The following is an 18,213-nucleotide window of genomic DNA, read 5'->3' as shown; positions in this document are numbered from 1 at the left end:
TGCCTGCAGGTTAGGGAGAGGGAGGGGCAGGCTTGAGATCACGGACACCATGATCCATGAAGAACCCTGGCGCCATCAGAGGAAGCTCACGGGACAGTTCCCAGTGACAGGGACCTCTGCAGCCACCACTGACAGGTAAGGAAGGAAGGCAGCTGCTGAGCGGGGGGCGTGCCTGCCTGTGCCAAACCCACGTCTGAGATCACAACCACTGGAGGAAAAGAACACGTCTGTCTTGTCAACATTGACCTTTGCCCGCCTTGCCCCCTTGCTTACCACCCACCTTGACCTTTCCTCTTAATCTCTCCATTTCCTTTCATTTGAAAGGGATGTAGGTGTGTTTTGAGCTCATTCTCATTCTGCTTCAATTAACTTCAACAGTAATTTACTTCCCACAGTTACTACCCTCCTAGAGGAGTTGGGCCTCTGAAACGTTCACACCTCAAAATATGGAAAATCATTCCTCAAGGTTTCTTTTCCTCAATGAATCTTCTCTTACTTTGAACTTTGGAAATAATCTCTTGCATGGTTCATGCCTTCCATCTCCTCCCCAATCACGGAGCAACATTGCCTTGCTCAAGACCAAATACTACCCATCTTCCCTGAGTTGGGTTTATTTTTACTCTTGTTGTTTCTTGCAATCTCACTAAAATCCTGTGACGTTAAGTAGGATGGGTATCCTAATGCCTGCATCACAGGTAAAGGAACCAAGGTCAGGGGGCCTCTTTCAGGAAGCAGAACTGGGTTGAGATGAGGACCTCTGGCTTCCTGTCCCTGGCCTTCGTGGGCGCCAAGGGCTGAGTCTTGCTTTCAGGCATGGTGGGAGCAGTGGCGCTGGCCCTCTGCTCAGCCTCGCCCTCAGTTTGCACAGGGAAGGCCAAGATCAAGAGCCTCACTGACACCGCACCCCCTCTTGAGCTTGGTGTGCCATCCTGCTGTGAGCTCGTGCCCCGATGTGTCAGGGGAGACCCCGCTCTTCCACGATCAGCCCGCGACACAAAGGCTCTGCTCCTCTCAGGACTCCGAGTCTGTGTGGTAGTTGGTCTGGGAGGCATGACCCATTTTTCTACACTGAGCAGGCATCTGCCATCCGTGGGCTCTCTCACCCAGATGATTCAAATTCTCTTAAATCCAGTTACACTGTCACTTGTCATTTGTTCTGTGTCCCAGCTTTGCATCATCTGCTAATCTAGAGATCTGAATTTCTGTCATTTCAGTCCTTGCAATCTGTGGATGAATTGACAGAGATTCAGTGATTCCCAGAAAAGAAAGAGAGAAAATGCCTCCCTTCCTCCCACATTTATTAACGAGCATTTGCCTCGCCTCAAGCCCAGTGCTGGGGGACAAAGCTGCCCAAGCAGAGATGATTCCTGGCCTCCGGGAGCAAACATGCCAGTGGGCTCATCCCTTAGTGAAACAACACAAAACAGACAAGAAGGAGGTAGCATTGAATGTGAAATCCCTTCCATATCCCACTAGAATTAAGCTCCTGGATGGCTGGGGGTGGGGGGAAAGCCAGTCCTGTTTGCTGATAGATCCTGGCACAGAGCCTGGCACATGCTGGGGCACAGTTCGAAGTTAACTGAGTCTCAGTTTGCATTACTGGCCCCAGTTCCCCCTCTTCCCTATTCACATCCTTACCACAAAACGAGGCAGCTCCTCTAAGGGAGGAGGCTACTCCCTGCTGCTTGGCTGTGACCCATGGTGGGCCAGGGAGGAACGTGACGATGCATGAGTTCCATGAGGAGGCTCCTAAGAGCTGCTTACACATTTCCACTCACTTTTGAGCTCTGTCACTGCCATGAGAAGAGCATATCCTGGCTCGGCCCCTGGCCTAAGGAAGCAGAGAGACAGCAGTGCAGATCCAGGCCTGCAGCGTGGAGCGACGGCTCCAGCCTAGCCTTGCCTGTGTTGGCTCAGCCCACCCCCCACCCCGCAGATGCCCAAAAGTCCAGCCAAGACTAGCAGACTGGCTGCAGCTGAGCCTGGCTCACCCATAGATGGGCAAACCACACTACTGCTATTTCAGCCATGGAGATTTGGGATGGTTTGTTATGTGGCATTATTGTGAAAATAGCAAACTGGCGGGCTTCCCTGATAGCTCAGGTGGTAAAGAATCCACCTGCAATGCAGGAGACCCCAGTTCGATTCCTGGGTCGGGCAGATCTGCTGGGGAAGGGATAGGCTACCCACTCCAGTATTCTTGGACTTCCCTTGTGGCTCAGCTGGTAAAGAATCTGGCTGCACTGCAGGAGACCTGGGTTCGATTCCTGGGTTGGGAAGATCCCCTGGAGAAGGGAAAGGCTACCCACTCCATTATTCTGGCCTGGAGAATTCCATGGAGTCCATGGGGTCACAAAGAGTCAGACACGACTTTCACTTCACTTCACTTCAGCCAACCAATGACCCTCTCCGTCTGTTATCTGATTTCTTTCCGGGCCTGGACCTCTACGTTGTTATTTACCCTTTTGGTTGTTCTAAAACCAGGGGTTGGCAAACTTGTTCATAAAGGTTCAGATAGTAACTGTTCCCAGCTTCAAGGGCCCACACCATGGTGTCTGTTGCCTACTCCCGTCCTCCCTCACTCCCTTCCTCTCTCCCGTCCTTTCTGAGCACATTTTATAAGAGGGCCTCTAGCTGATGAAAGGAGCTCTGAGAATCGTCTCGTCTCTGTCAGTTCATCTACAGATTGCGATAAGTAGAACAACAGGGATTCAGATCTCCAGATCAGCAGGAGATGTAAAGCTGGGATGCAGAATAAATGACCAGTGACAATGAAAATGAATTTAAGAGAATTCACATTTGAATCATTTGGGCCAGAATCTTAATTTGGACTCTTGCTCTGGGCCCCTTTTAATTTGAAGGATAGTAAGTACTAGCTTCAGAATCCCTCTAGTCATTGCTTTCAGCATTTAAAATCAAAACAGAATTAATGTATTATTTTAAAAAATAGGTTCATTTGAATACTAACCAGCCATAAAAAATAAGATGTTGCCATTTGCAGCAACATGGATGGACTTGGAGGGCGTTATACTAAGTGGAATAAATCAAAGCGAGAAAGACAAATACTGTATGATATCGTTTATATGTGGTATCTAGAAAATACAACAAACTAATGAATATGACAAAAAGAAGCAGACTCAGATACAGAGAACAAACTAGTGGTTTCCACTGTAGGGGCAGGGGAGTGGGGAGTACAAACTGGCGGGCGTAAGACAGGCTCAAGGGTGCATTATACAACTTGGGGAATAGACTCAGTATTTTGTAATAACTGCAAATGGAAGATAACCTTTAAAATTGCATTAAAAATTAAAAAAAAATGAAAAGTAGGTTCAATTAAATGGTGCAAAAGCCAAAAGGTGCAAAATGGTATACAGTGAAAATTAAGTCACCTGCTCACTCTTTTTTAAAAAAATTTTGCCACTTTATTTTTTTGATTGAAGGATATTTGCTTTACAAAATGTTGTGGTTTTCTGTCATACATCAACAAGAATCAGCCAGGTCCCCTCCCTCCTGAAACTCCCTTCCATCTCCCTTCCCATCCCACCCTTCTAGATTGTCACAGAGGCCCTGGTTGAGTTCCCTGACTCATATAGTAAAGAAAGTGAAAGTGAAGTCGCTTAGTCGTGTCCAACTCTTTGCGACCCCATGGACTGTAGCCTACCAGGCTCCTCCCTCCATGGGATTCTCCAGGCAAGAGTACTGGGATGGGTTGCCATTTCCTTCTCCAGGGGATCTTCCCGACCCAGGGATCGAACCCGGGTCTCCTGCATTCCAGGCAGACTCTTTAACCTCTGAGCCACCAGGGAAGCCCACTGGCTATCAATTTTACATATGGTACTATAAATTTCCTCGTTATTCTCTCCGTGCATCTCACCCTCTCCCTCCTCCCCTTCTCTCGTGTCCGTAGGTCTGTTCTCTATGTCTGTTTCTCCATCGCTGCCCTGAGAAGAAATTCGTCAGTACCATCTTTCTAGATTCCATATATATGGGTCAGTATATGATATTTCTATTTCTCTTTCTGACTTACTTTACTCTGTATAATAGGCTGTATGTTTGTCTACCTCATGAGAACAGACTCGAATGCCTTCCTTCTTATGGCTGAGTAGTATTCCATTGTATATATGCACCACAGCTTCTTTATCCCTTCATCTGTTGATGGGCATCTAGGTGCTTCCACGTTCTAGCTATTGTAAATAGTGCTGCAATGAACAGTGGGCTTCATGTGTCTTTTTCAGTTTTGGTTTCCTCGGGGTATGTGCCTAGTAGTGGGATTGCTGGGTCAAATGGTGGTTTTATTCCTAGTTTTGTAAAGAATCTCCATTTCCCGGCATGCTGTGGGGGATGGAGTTGGGGAGGACTCCTATGCCCCAGCCTCCCTGACTTCTCCACGTCGGTCTGGTCCCACCATGAAGAGGATGGGGGCTGCCAGTGGCCCTGAAGCTCCAGAAAATGGAGACTCTAAAGCAGTGCCTGCTGTGCCGCAACAACAGCTGGGAACATGGCATGGTGGCCTCTTGCCTCAAGGAGCTGAGGAGCATGGCTTGTGACATTCTGGCACCAGTCACTCTGCTCCTGGCAAAGGATGGCACCATAGTGGATGATGGTGATTACTTCCTGCCAACACTAAATTTGTGGCATTAGCTGGGAGTGAGAAGTGGACACACAACTCAGATGGAGGTACAGCTTGGATTACCCGAGAGTTCTTCAAAAGAGATGAGACAGATAGTGGGGCAGGCTTGAAGTGGAAGAACGTGGCTAGGCAGCTGAAGGAAGACCTATCCAGCATCATCCTGCTGTCCGAGGAGGAGCTCTGGGTGCTCACTGATGTCCCGTGTTCGGAGCTGGCTCAGAAACTTGGCCAAAGTCATGTGGCAGTCCAGGGGCTCCAGAACACCCTCCAGTAGGTGCTTGATCAGAGAGAAGAAGCCTGTCAGTCCAGGCAGCTCCTGGAACTTTACCTCCAGGCTTTGAAGAAGGAAGGCCGCATCTTGTCGAAGCAGCAAGAATCCAGAGCTGACTTTGGGGACGAGTGGAACACTGTTGACACCAGCGTTAAAGAGAGCTCCTCCAAAGTTATGCCTGCGAGCCAGATCCTCTTGGTGCTGAAGGAGAAATCTGCCCCAGAGCTGAGTTTGTCTAGTCAGCATCTGGAGGTGGGCGAGCACCAGGGACCCTGACCTTTGCAGGGAGACACTTGTATTGGGGTTTTTCACCTCTGCAGACCCTGAATCATAGCTGCCAATTTGCCTATTATTACATGCAAAGCTTCCCTTGTAGCTCAGTTGGTAAAAAATCTGTCTACACTGAAGGATATCTGGGTTTGATTCCCGGGTTGGGAAGATCCCCTGGAGAGGGAAATGGCAACCTACTTCAGTATTCTTGCCTAGAGAATCCCATGGACCATAGCCTATCAGGCTCCTCTGTCCATGGGGGTCACAAGAGTTGGACACAACTTGGTGACTAGATCACCACCATACTGTCTTCCATAGTGGCTGCATCAATTTACATTCCCACCAGAAATGCCAGAGGTTTCCCTTTTCTCCACACCCTCTCCAGCATTTATTGTTTGTAGACTTTTTGATATGGCCATTCTGACTGGTGTAAGGTGGTATCTCATTGTGGTTTTGATATGCATTTCTCTAATGATACGTGATGTTGAGCATCGTTTCATGTCCTTGTTAGCCACCTGTATGTCTTCTTTGGAGAAATGTCTGTTTAGGTCTTTTCCCTACTTTTTGAATTGGGTTGTTTGTTTTTCTGATATTGAGTTGTATGAGCTGCTCGTATATTTTGGAAATTAATTCTTTGTCAGTTGTTCTCTTTGTTATTATCGTCTCCCTTTCTGAGGGTTGTCTTTTCACCTTGTTTGTAGTTTCCTTTGCTGTGCAAAAGGTTTTAAGTTTAATTAGGTCACACTTATTTATTTTTGCTTTTATTTCCATTACTCTAGGAGGTGGGTCATAGAAGATCTTGCTTTGATTTGTGTCATTGAGTGTTCTGCCTACGCTTTCTTCTAAGAGTTTTATAATTTCTGGTCTTAAATTTAGGTCTTTAATTCACTTTGAATTTATCTTTGTGTAGGGGCTTCCCTTGTGGCTCAGATGGTAAAGCGTCTGCCTACAATGTGGGAGACCCGGGTTCGATCCCTGGGTAGGGAAGATCCTCTGGAGAAGGAAATGGCAACTCACTCCAGTACTCTTGCCTGGAAAATCCCATGGATGGAGGAGCATGATAGGCTACAATCCATGGGGTTGCAAAGAGTCGGACACGACTGAGTGATTTCACTTCGCTTCACTTCATGGCATTAGAAAGTGTTCTAATTTCATTCTTTTGCATGTAGCTATCCAGTTTTTCCAGCACCACTTATTGAAGAAGCTATCTTTGCCCCATTGTATATTCTTGCCTCCTCTGTCAAAAAATAAGGTACCAGTAGGTACATAGGTTTATCTCTGGGCTTTCTATCTTGTTTCATTGGTCTATATTTCAGTTTTTTTGCCAGTACCGTACTGTCTTGATGACTGTAGCTTTGTAGCATAGTCTGAAGTCAGGAAGGTTGATTCCTCTATCTCCATTCTTCTTTCTCAAGATTGCTTTGGCTACTGAAGGTCTTTTGTGTTTCCATATTGTGAAATTTTTTGTTCTGGTTCTGTGAAAAATGCCATTGGTAATTTGGTAGGGATCACATTGAATCTGTAGATTGTATTTGGTAGTATAATCATTTCTGCGATATTGATTCTTCCTACCCAGGAGCATGGAATATCTCTCCATCTGTTTATGTCATCTTTGATTTCTTGTCTTATAATTTCCTGTATACAGTTCTTTTGTCTCCTTAGGTAGATTTATTCCTAGATAGTCTATTCTTTTTGTTGCATTGGTTAATGGGATTGATTCCAAATTTCTTTTTCTGATTTTTCATTGTTTGTATTTAGGATTGTGAGTGATTTCTGTGTATTGACCTTGTATCTCACTACTTTGCTGAATTCACTGATTATCTCTAGTAATTTTCTGATAGTTTCCTTTGGGCTTTCCATGTATAGTATCAAGTCATCTGCAGACAGTGAGCATTTTACTTCTTTTCTTTTCTGGATTCCTTGTATTCCTTTTTCTTCTCTAATTGCCATAGCTAAGACTTCCAAAACTATGTTGAATAATAGAGGTGGGAGTGGACACCCTCACATTGTTCCTGACCTTAGAGGGAATGCTTTTAGTTTTTCACCGTTGAGAATAATGTTTCCTGTGGGCTTATTGTATATGGCCTTTACTATGTTGAGGTAGGTTTCTTTTATGCCCATTTTTTTGAAGCATTTTTATCATAAATGGGTGCTAAATTTTGTCAAAGACTTTTTCTGCATCTATTGAGATGATCATATGGTTTTTTTATCTTTGTTAATATGGTGTATCATATATTACACTGTATTAATTTGTTAATATGGCATATCACATTGATTGATTTGTGTATATTGAAGAATCCTTGCATCCCTGGAGTAAACCCAACTTGATCATGGTGTGGGCTTTTTAATGTGTCATTAAATTCTGTTTGCTAGAATTTTGTTGAGGATTTTACATCAGTGTCATCAGTGATATTGCCTGTAATTTTCTTTCTTTCTTTCTTTCTTACTTTTTGTATTGTCTTTGCCTTGTTTTGGTATCAGGGTGATTGTGGCTTTGTAGAATGAGTTTGAAAGTATTTCTTACTCTGAATTTTTTTGAAGAGTTTCAGAAAAATAGGCATTAACTCTTCTCTAAGTGTTTGATAGAATTCCCCTGTGAAGCCATCTGGCCCTGGGCTTTTGTTTTTTGGGCGAGTTTTGATCACACTTTCAATTTCAGTGTTTGTAATTGCCTTGTTCATAATTTCTGTTTCTTCCTGGCTTAGTCTTGGGAGGTTTAACTTTCCTGAGAATCTGTCCATTTCCTCTAGGTTGTCCATTTTGTTAACATACAGTTGCTCATATTATTCCCTTATGATCCTTTGTATTTTTATGTTGTCTGTTGTAACCTCTCCTTTTTCATGTCTAATTTCATTGATTTGATTTTCTCCCTTTTTTTCTTGATGAGTCTGATTGTTTTTGGTTTGTTTTTGTAGATCTTTCCTTTCTCTTGTGTTTACTGGCTATGAGAGTCCTTTTAGCATTTGATTTGGTGGTGCTAAATTCTCTGAACTATGCTTGTCTGTAAAGCTTTTGATTTCTCCATCAGTTTTGAATGAGATCTTTGCTGAGTATAGTAATCTTGGTGGTAGATTTTTATCTTTCACTACTCTAAATATATCCTGCCGTTCCTTTTTGGCCTGCAGGGTTTCTGCTGAAAGATCCACTGGTAATTGTATGAGTTTTTCCTTGTGTGTGACTTGTTTCTCTTCCCTTGATAGTTTTAATACTCTTTCTTTGTACTTATTCTCTGTTAGCTTGATTAACGTGTGTCTTGATGTGTTTCTCCTTGGGCTTATTCTGTAAGGGACTCTCTGCACTTCTTGGACTTGACTATTTCCTTTCCCATGTTGGGGAAGTTTTCAGCTATAATCCTTCAGAAATGTTCTCAGTACCTTTCTTTTTTTCCTTCTTCCTCTGGGACCCCTATAACTAGAATGTTTGTGTGTTTAATATGGTCCCAGTGGTCTCTGAGACTGTCCTCAATTCTTCTCATTCTTTTCCCTTTATTCTCCTCTTCAGCAGCCATTTCCCCCATTCTATCTTCCAGCTCATATATCTGCTCCTCTGCCTCAGTTATTCTGCTGTTGGTTCCTTCTAGAGTATTTTTGATTTCAGTGATTGTGTTTTGCGTGTCTGTCTGCTTATTCTTTATTCCTCCTGTTTCCTTGGAGGTTGTATTAACTGTGTTAGATGCTTCTTGCATTTCCTCTTCTGTTTTCGAGTCTTCAGAGCAACTTTACTCTCATTATTCTGAATTCTGTTTCAGAAAGATTGCTTATTTCCTCTTCATTTACTTGGTCTTGTGATTTTCTACCTTGTTCCTTCATTTGTGCCGTACTTCTCCGTCTTTTCATTTTGCCCTAACTTGCTCCTCTTGAGGTCTTTTTGCAGGCTTTAGGGTTGTATTCCTTCTTCCTTTTGGTTTTTGCCCTTGGAGGGAAAGGCTGGTTGAGTGGTCTGTGCTGATTGCTTGTTAAGGGTGACCTGTGTCTGTGTCCTAGTGGGAGGAAGTCAAGCAGACCAAGCAGGTAATTACAGAAATAACGGGACATATACACACCCTTCCACACACACAGTTATAACCAAAGTATTCTAAAGAAAAGAGTACAGGACATTGACTTGGTGAACAAGGGAAACCAAAAATGATATCAACCAATTAAAAGCAGAGCTAGCTAATACTCAGTCTGGACAGCTGAGCATGAGCAGAGTGCCAACCGGTGAATGTAGCAAAGAGAGCTCAGCAACTTAACTGATTTGGTGAAGAAAGAAAGAGTGAAGAAAAAAAGAGAAAAAGAGAAGGGAGGGAAAAGAGAAGAGGGAGTGAAAAAGAGGGTTTAAAAAAGAGAGAGAGAAAAGAAACAATAGAAAAGCAAAGATAAATAGACATATGTGAAGAAGATTTATATATATTCAAGAATAGCTACAGCCGGCAAAGAACTATAAGAAAAGCAGTTGAATATATCAAAAGTAAAATCAGAAAAATGACCAAAAAAAAAAAAAAAGGAGGGGGGTGAAAAAGTAACAACAACAAAAAATATCTTAAAATGAATTTTTTAAAGCAAATAAAGCAAAGAGAAAAACGCCATAGCACCGCAAAAGGCTAATGGGAAAGTAGAAATATGTAGGGGGAATAAACAGTGTGATTTATAAGAAAAAAACATGTTCTCAAGATCGTAGCTCCTCTTGGTTGTGGAGTCTGCTCCTGAGGGTGGGGCTGGGTTAGCGTCCTAGGATGTTTTCCTGGTTGGGGAGCTTGTGGCTGTGCTCTGGCTGATGGAACTGGAGCTCCTCTCTCTGAAGGGCAGCGCAGGGTCCCCTAGTAGGTTCTGGGGGTATCTATGGGTCTTCCCTGGTGGCTCAGACAGTAAAGCATCTGCCTGCAATGTGGGAGACCCAGGTTCGACGATCCCTGGGTCAGGAAGATCCCTGGAGAAGGAAATGGCAACCCACTCCAATATTCTTGCCTGGAAAATTCCATGGATTGAAGAGCCTGATGGGCTACAGTCCATGGGGTCGCAAAGAGTCAGACACGACTGAGCGACTTCGCTTTCTTTTCTTATGGGTTCAGTATGTCTTTGGGCAATCCTTCTGGCTTTGGCTGTATTCAGTTCAGTTCAGTTGCTCAGTCATGTCTGACTCTTTGCAACCCCATGAATCGCAGCACGCCAGGCCTCCCTGCCCATCACCAACTCCTGGAGTTCACACAAACTCATGTCCATTGAGTTGGTGATGCCATCCAGCCATCTCATCCTCTGTTGTCCCCTTCTCCTCCCGCCCCCAGTCCCTCCCAGCATCAGTCTTTTCCAATGAATCAACTCTTCACATGAGGTGGCCAAAGTATTGGAGTTTCAGCTTTAGCATCATTCCCTCCATAGACCACCCCGGACTGATCTCCTTTAGAATGGTCTGGTTGGATCTCCTTGTAGTCCAAGGGACTCTCAAGAGTCTTCTCCAACACCACAGTTCAAAAGCATCAATTCTTCGGCGCTCATCTTTCTTCACAGTCCAACTCTCACATCCATACATGACCACTGGCAAAACGATAGCCTTGACTAGATGGACATTTGTTGGCAAAGTAATTCTGCTTTTGAATAGGCTGTATTAGACACGTCTATTTCTGCAGCCATTTCAGAGTGGCCCTCTCAGTATATCTTCACTGCCACTAGCCCCCTGCTTGTCCCTGGGATCATTCCTGGTGCTTCTGTTACCGGACCTGCCTTTCACTGCTGGCTGAAGCTTGCTAGGCAGGGGCTTGTGTGGATCTTTCCTTGGCTCCCCGCCTATGCCCTCTGCATTGTGGAGACTTGTGTGGGCTTCCCTCAGCCCCCCAGGGCCCTCCCTCTGTGTCGCGGGGTTTGTGTGCACTTGTTTCATCTCTCCTGCCCTCTGCAAGGCTTATATGTTCTTTCAGCCCCCCAGACCTGCCCCCTGTGCATTGTATGTGCTGGAGAGGTTCCTATGCCTCCCCGCTCTTGGCTACCCCAGCCCGCCGTCTGTGTCGTGGAGTTTCTATGGGCTTCTCTCAGTCCCCTGAGCCCGCCATCTGGTTGGGGCCATAGTCTGCAAGCTGTTCATGGGCTGAGGAGTGCGACTTTCTCTGTTTTCTGCCCTCTTATTTCCTGCTTTGCCCAGTTTTCGAAGACTTCACAGCTCCCCGTTGAGCCTGCCTGCAAGGGAGCTGTGCACAGGAACTCCTCCTGTTTCAGGACGCCTTCCCTCCCTCAGAGCACAAGCTCCCATCCAGAAGTTCTCAGTCTTTTCCCTTTTTATGTCTCCATCCTCTCTTCTACCTCATTTCAGGGAGCTTAGCCTGTCCCCCTAGAGGCCGGAGGTCTTCTGCTGTGGCCTAGAGGTTGCTTTGTAGGAGTTGTTCCATACCTTGATGAGTTTTTGATGTATTTGTGGGGAGGCTGGCGATCTCCCTGTTTTGCTCTTCCACCATCTTCTGCCTGCTCACACTTGTCCCGTGTCATCTAATTCCCCTCAATGGAGGCAACTATTATTACAAATTCCTGGTGTATCCTTCGTGAAGTCTTCTTTGCATGGAGACATACACATGGAGACATACGTGTGTATATAGTTTCCCTTTGTAAACATAAATGAGAGCCTAGTCTGCTTGTGTGACTGGAAGCACATTAAAGGTCAAAATGTACAGCTGCAGCCTTCTTTTACTATTAGCTGTGGCATGCGGGGTCCTTGATCTTCATTGTGGCGTTCAGGATCTAGTTCCCTGACCAGGGATCATCCTAGGTCTCCTGCACTGGGAGCAGGAACTCTTGGCCGCTGGACCACCAGGGGAGTCTTGCACATTTTTAAATAAATGTACAGGATGTATGTATACGCACTACCGTATAGAAAATAGATCGCTAATAAGAACCTACTGTGCAGCACAGGGGACGCTACTCAGCACTCTGTAATGGCCTATATAGAAAAACAGTCTAAAAAAGAGTGGATATATGTCCATGTATAAACTGATTCACTTTGCTGTATGGCAGAAACTGACACAACATTTTCAATCAATTATATTCCAATTAAAATTTAAAAAAAGAATGCATAGCATGAATTGAAAGAATTTGGACTTGAATTATGCAAGATATGGCAAAACTTGGGCTTTGGGCATCAATAAAAGTGAAAGCATCTCAAGAATTTCATCCCCAAGGGGGGAGGGGTGACAGAGGGGGTAGTTAGAGAGTTGGGATTGACATGCACATATTGCTATATAAAATGGGTAGCAACAAAGACCTCCCTAACACAGGGAACTCAGCTCAGCTATATATATGTTATATGTATATAACACGAATGTTCTTTAACATTCTAAATGGGAAAGAATTTGAAAAAGAATAGATAAATATATGTTATAACTGAATCACTTTGCAGTACACCTGAACAATCACAACATTGTTAGTCAACTATACTCTAATATAAAATAAAAGTTAAAAGTGCAAAAAAACTGTAAAAGGCTCTAATTTAAAATGTACAATTTAAAAAGCATGTATACGTCAGTAAAACTATTATACTACTCACATCAAATGTTCAGGTAAACATTGAACATACGAACGCCATGATATTTACCGCATAAAGTCTCTTAAGTGTTAAAACCTGTGCTCAGTTTTTAAATTTTTTCTTGAAATTTAGCTGATTTATAATGTTGTATTAGTTTCAGGTGTATGTAAGTTTTATAAGTGTGTTATGACTTGATCTGTTTAATAGAAGTGTTGCTTCTTATTTCTAAAAAAAAGAATTTAACCCCCAGTTCACCTGAAGTGGTGTCAGCAACTATGGCCTGCTACCTCACCATCAGTTTTTTTTTAAAATTAAAATTAACTAATTTATTTTAATTGGAGGCTAATTATTTTACAATATTGTGGTGGTTTTGCCATATATTGACATGGATCAGCCGCAGGTGTACATGTGTCCCCCATCCAGAAAGCCCCTCCCACCTCCCTCCCTATCTCATCCCATCCCTCTGGGTTATCCGAGTGTACGGGCTTTGAGTGCCCTGTTTCATGCATCAAACTTGGAGTGGCGACCTGTTTCACATATGGCCATATACATGTTTCAATGATATTCTCTCAAATCATCCCACCCTCGCCTTCTCCCACAGAGTCCAGAAGTCTGTTCTTTACATCTGTGTCTCTTTTGCTGTCTTACATACAGGGTCATCATTACCATCTTTCTAAATTCCATATATATTATTGGTGTTTTTCTTTCTGACTTATTTCACTCTGTATAATAGGCTCTAGTTTCATCCACCTCATTTCTTAAAAAGCTGAAAATAGATCTGCCATACGATCTGCTGATCCCACTGCTGGAGATACACACTGAGAAAACCAGAATTGAAAGAGATGTGTATACCCCAATGCTCATTGCAGCACTGTTTACAAAAGCTAGGACATGGAAGCAACCTAGATGTCCATCGGCTGATGAATGGATAAGAGAGTTGTGGTACATATATGCAATGGAATATCACCATCTGTTTTTATATTACCCATGAGCTAAGAATGTTGCTTGCTTCCTGAAAAAATCAAAAGAAGAACCATATTTCATGTCACATGAAAATTATATGAAACTCAAATTTCAGTGTTTATAAATGAAGTTTTATTGGGACACACCTACACTCATTAATGTATTGTCTATGGCTGCTTTTGCACTCCAATGGCAGTGCTGAGAGATTCTAACAGAGGCCATATGACCACAAAGCTTAAAAGATTTACTGTCTGGATATTTACAGAAAAAGTTGGCTGACCTCTGACCTAATCACAAATATACTTCAACATTTTGACCATTTAAAATTTGGTGATGGGCATATATCATCAGCATGCATATTTCTTGTGAGAGCTAAAAAATTCTTTGGGAGAAACTCCGAAATCTTTTGACTGGGCTGAATCTACTGTAATTTTAAATAAAAAAGAAAACAGATTCTTTCATCCTATTTGAAATCCAAAAGCCAAAATGCAGTAATTATCTAACATTAGTTAAAAATTCAATCAAATCCAGACTTACTAATGGATTGGAATGAATAGCTTCCTAACCTTTCCTTTAAGCATGCTCTTAATTTAGAAATTAGCTGTACGTTAGCAAATAAAATATGAAAGAGAGTTTGTACTAAAGGGAACTGACTTTTGGTTCTTTTCATTCTCAGAGATAAATCAAACAGGACAGCAAATGACCTTTTTCAGGCATGGAGCTGAAAATTTTTAAGAGATGGTGAGTCCTTGTTCATGTGTTATTTAGGGATGTGTCGTGGCCAACAGGGCTTCCGTGCTGGCTCAGGCAGTAAAGAATCTGCCCGCAATGCAGGAGACCTAGGTTTGATCCCTGGGTCAGGAAGATCCACTGCAGAAGGGAACAGCGACCCGCTCCAGTATTCTTGCTTGGAGAAGTCTATGGACAGAGGAGCCTGGCGGGCTACAGTCCATGAGGTCTCAAAGAGTCAGTGACTTAGCATGCACACACAAAGGTCTTAAAGTGATTTCTCAACTTGAATAAATGACATCAGAAGCTTTTAGAAAGTCAAAGGAAAAGCAAAAATCAATTCAATCATGAGGAAAGTATGTCAGATCCCATAACTATTTTAACAGAGAAAAGAAGTAAATTAAAAAGAAAGCTGTAACCAAAAAGATATACAGCTAGAAAAGAAATATTTCTGGCCACCCTTACTCACACTTGACTAGTCTTTCAGGACTGAATATAGGAGTGGAAGCTGGAAATCCACAGTGAAGACTGTAGATAAGAGAGGTAGAAAGAGTGGTAAGCCTTCTGGAAAGCTGTTCATCTGTGAGAACTTCAGAGCTGTCACCTATGACTTGTTTTGTTGAGCCTGAAATAATCAGTATTTGATGTTTTGTGAAGGTAGGGGGCAGCAGGCCGTGTAACTGTGCTCATTCTTCTAAAAAAAAAAAAAAAAAAAAAGGAAATTGAGGAACAGAGAGATTACTTTAAATTAGCACTCAAAGCTGAAACCATTACCAGACATTTCAAAACAGTTAACCGGCAATTCAAAGTTTCTTCCTCAATCATGAGGAATTGTGATAGCCTGCTATGTTCAAAGCACTGATCCAGGCATGAAAGTGGAAGCATTAGTCGCTCAGTCGTGTTTGACTCTGAGAGTGCACAGATGGTAGGCTGTAAGGCTCCTCTGTCCATGGAATTCTCCAGGCAGGAGTATTGGAGTGGGTACCTGTTCCCATCTCCAGGGGATCTTCCCATCCCAGGGATCAAACCCAGGTCTCCCACACTGCAGTAGATTCTTTACTGTCTGAGCCACCAGGGAAGCCCAAGAATACTGGAGTGGGTAGCCTATTCCTTCTTCAGCAGATCTTCCCAACCCAGGAATCAAACTGGGGTCTCCTGCATTGCAGCTGGATTCTTTACCAGCTGAACTACCAGGGAAGCCTTAATCCAGGCCTAGTAGGGCCCAAAGGCATGTAAAACAAGGCCCTTGTCTGTCTGGAAAAAAGTTGTATAAGTTAGGCATGTGATAAGTTATCTTAACATTTTATTTTTAGTAAATAAAAGAGGAGGTTTTCCAACTGGGGTCAAATGCAAAATTAAGAGTGGAATATGTGGGTCTGGTTCTAAGAGGTAGGGGGTTAAGCCTCCCTCTCCCCTATTTTCATTGGAAAACTCACTTCCTTTATATAAACCTCTTTCAGGGTAGGTCAGGCCTACCTACACTGATGGATACAGTAGGGTGCATAATTTTTTGTAGATTCTCTTTTTAATCTTTGATCCTATTGGACTTTATTTTGGTGAACTGTACATTTTTTTTTTCCTGCAAACAACTAACCTCTGCACCATTTACTGAATAATGGGTTGTTCCCTTTTCTCACTGGTTCAAGATAATGTTCATAGTCACCATGTACATAATACCTCTTATGTGTCAGGAGCTTTGATATCTTTTTAACTGACCTGTACATCTTCTCGGTGATTCAGACTCTGAAGTTCTTTCCTTTGTTTGGTAAATTCTCCATCTTATGGCTCTTGCTGGGAAAGAGAGCTTGCCTTGACTAAAACTTGAGAATGCCAAGAGCTTGTTCCCCAGGCTCCTCTGCGCTCAGGCGAAGAACACGTGATTTAGGCTCAAACAACCAACAGACCTATTTAATCTTCACAACTGGAATTATTGATCTCAGGAAGGTGACTGAGCAGAGGTCATTCTGCTGTTATATCAACAATTTCTATTTCTCAGGAGCACATAGGATGAGGCTAGCTGCGGCAGCCAAGCATTCAGTGGTGGGCCTGGGTGTCTCTGCATGCTGTTTGGTGCCATGAGTTTCTGCCATCCTGATGCCCACGTGGTCTTCCTGAATCCTTCTTTCCCCATGTCTGATTCTCCAACCTTCTGAGAAATTTCATAAGCAACATGATAGTCTTGACTATGTTCCTCTTCTGCCTCAATTAGCCAGAGTACGTCTCTGTTACTCGGAACTAAAACCTTGATTGATACATGCAGGATATCATTTGATTCTCAAGTCTTCGCACCTCTCAAGACACATATCACCACCCCTGTTAGGTTTAGATAATTTGTATTCAATAAGAGTATTAGCTTGCTTAAGAGCACACAGCTACGAAGTGGTAGAACTGGAATTTAAATCCAAATTGCATCACAAATATTCTCTCTCTTTATAAGTATATGGTGGTGGTGGTCTAGTCACTAAGTTGTATTTGACTCTTGCAACCCCATAGACAGCAGCCCTCCAGGCTCCTCTGACCATGGGATTTCTCAAGCAGGAATGCTGGAATGTTGCCATTTCCTCCTCCTATGTGTGTATATACATATACACTTCGTAGCTGTGTGCTCTTAAGCAAGTTAATACTCTTATTGAATACAAATTATCTAAACCTAACAGGGGTGATGATACGTATCTTGAGAGGTGCGAAGACTTGAGAATCAAATGATATCCTGCATGTATCTATCTATCTATCTATCTATACACGTGTGTATGCATTCATACACATGCGTGTGTGCTAAGTCGCTTCAGTTGGGTCCAACTCTTGCAACCCCACGGACTGTATGTAGCTCACCATGCTCCTCTGTCTGTGGGATTTCCCAGGCAAGAATACTGGAGTGGGTTGCCATTTTCTTCTCCAGGGGATCTTCCTGACCCAGGGATTGAGACAGAGTCTCTTGGGTCTTCTGCATTGGTAGGCCAGTTCTTTACCTCTAGCGCCACCTGGGAAGCCCAATGTATATATGTATGCATACACACACACAGAGACACAGACACACACACACACACATATACAGCAGACCATATGTATAGTTTTATTTCTTACCTCTTATTCTCTTACCTTACCTCTTCTTGAATGTTTCTTTGTCTAGATAAGCAATTGGACACTTTTGTAAAGTTCTTCAAAATCACAGAGGGACAAATTATCAGCTGTGATTTAAGATGCTTCATTTTTTGTGGAGAAAAAAGGAACTCTTGTACACTGTTGGTGGGTAAGAAACTGATGCAGTCACTATGCAAAACAGTATAAATTTCCTTAAAAAACTAAAACTAGATGTACCATATGATCCAGCAATTCCACTCCTGGGCATATATCTGGAAAAAATGAAACCCCTAATTTGAAAAGACATATGCATCCCAGTGTTCACAGCAGCACTATTTACAATAGCTGAGACACAGAAGCTCACAGCAGCACTATTTACAATAGCCGAGACACAGAAGCAACCCAACTGTCCAGCAACAGACGAATGACTTAAGAAGATGTGCTGTGAATATGCAATGGAATATTACTCAGCCACAAAAGAGAATGACATTCCATTTGAAACAACATACATGGACCTAGAGAAGATCATGCTTCACGAAATGAATCAGACAGACAGAGAAAGATAAATACTAGATGATATCATATGTGGAATCAAAAAATAATTCAAATGAATCTACATACAAAACAGAACAGACTCACACAGAAAAAAGATTTATGGTTACCAGGGGGAGGGGCAAATTAGGAGTACGGGATTAACAGATACAAAGTACCTATATAAAGTAGATAAGCAGCAAAGATTTACTGTATGACATAGGAAATTCCCCCAATATTTTATAACAATGTA

General features: G+C 42.9%; 1 pseudogene; it reads left to right on the top strand.

The window, feature by feature from the left end:
• Positions 1-4,449: 4,449 nt before the first annotated feature.
• Positions 4,450-5,235, top strand: LOC101102092 (DNA fragmentation factor subunit alpha-like; annotated as a pseudogene).
• Positions 5,236-18,213: the final 12,978 nt, after the last annotated feature.

Source organism: Ovis aries, chromosome 17 (genome assembly GCF_016772045.2).
Source record: "Ovis aries strain OAR_USU_Benz2616 breed Rambouillet chromosome 17, ARS-UI_Ramb_v3.0, whole genome shotgun sequence".
Lineage (NCBI taxonomy): Eukaryota > Metazoa > Chordata > Mammalia > Artiodactyla > Bovidae > Ovis > Ovis aries.
This window is presented reverse-complemented; position numbering and strand designations above follow the sequence as displayed.